This window comes from Notothenia rossii, assembly GCF_949606895.1.
Source record: "Notothenia rossii genome assembly, chromosome: 2".
Lineage (NCBI taxonomy): Eukaryota > Metazoa > Chordata > Actinopteri > Perciformes > Nototheniidae > Notothenia > Notothenia rossii.
The window spans coordinates 2,362,713-2,364,156 of NC_136904.1; positions in this window are offsets into that span (position 1 = coordinate 2,362,713).

The following is a 1,444-nucleotide window of genomic DNA, read 5'->3' on the forward strand; positions in this document are numbered from 1 at the left end:
CGGGTTAATTACCGTCAGCGCTTTTTACAACTAAGCCTGTCCGTCTGTAACTGTCATTATCGCCGTCATTCAAGAGCAGGAAATGCTATTAACAACTTTTTCACAGTTTATATTAAAAAAAGACTTAATGTTGTCCTGAAGGTGGCGCCATGTTGCACCTGCGATATATACAAAATAAATGATGCTTTATAAGTAACTAAAGAAAGTACTACCTCTCTTTTGGTTCATCGTATTTAATTAATCGTACATGTCCGGGGTGTCAAACTCTATTTCATCTCGGGCCACATCAGCATTAAGGTTGCACTCAAAGGGCCAGTTGTAACTTTAAGACTCTATAAATATGCATATATATATTTAATATATATAAAAGAATGTATTATATTACATTATTGCCTCTCTGTGTTATTATCAGATAGGGTAATAACTTCATAATTAACTACGTCTGAAAGCAGAAGTCTAGGGCAAATAATTGCAAGTCTCTTCAGTGAGAATGTCACAAAATGAGATGCATTGTGGGACATGTAGTTTATGGGCAACTTGATTCAGTAAAGTAGCATGTAAACGTATAATAAACGTATTTTTATTCTTTGCAAGCTCTTGCAGGGCCGCAGACAATGAGTTTGACAACCCTGCTTTATGGACTTATACAGATTGGTGTTGACCCTCCATTGTCCTCAAGATTTGCTCCACCATAGAGGGGTGCAGTGACGATGTCACTACCCGATCCGCACTGCGAAATCAGGTCTGTGGTTGACACAAATTGAAGAGATGGATCACGTTTTGTTCTACGACATTAAATCCATCAGCAGAGACCCCCCTGGTGATTTCTGAAGAGTTGACGTGTCTGAAAAACGATGGTTGTTACAGAGTGGCTGAATAGGACTACAGAAGTCGTGGAGGCCGTTGTACGTCATTACTCCGAACACGTAAACACTCCTCTAAGTTAGTTTCTGTTCTGCTTGAAAGCAAGTCCCTGCCTCCTGCAGACTGTTCAAACAAACGCTTCAACTCGTACCATTTAGAATCTGTGTGTTTGAATATGGATCTGAAGTTGGCGTGACGTTGAAGTCGTGCTGCTGGACTCGGCTGTAGTTCCTTTATAGCATAACGTTAGCATGTTGCTTCTGGACATTAGATTTATGATTAAAACATTATAAAAGTAGGGTAGACATGTGGAGATTATCCAGCTGAACAAAACGTGCATTTTAACAGGTTCGTTTTCCACAGACCGTATTTTTTACAATATTCCAAAATCCTATGGAGAAATCCCGTTGCTTTTAGTCGAGGGAAGCAGCCGCTTCCTTCAGGGTCGGGCTACACGTCATCCCTGCATCGCTCTATTAATCCTCCAGATTTGCTCCACTATAGAGGGCGGATATTTCGGGTTCAGGAGTTCCTCAAAGTGTTCCTTCCTCCATCCTAACACCCTATCATTTGAAGCCAT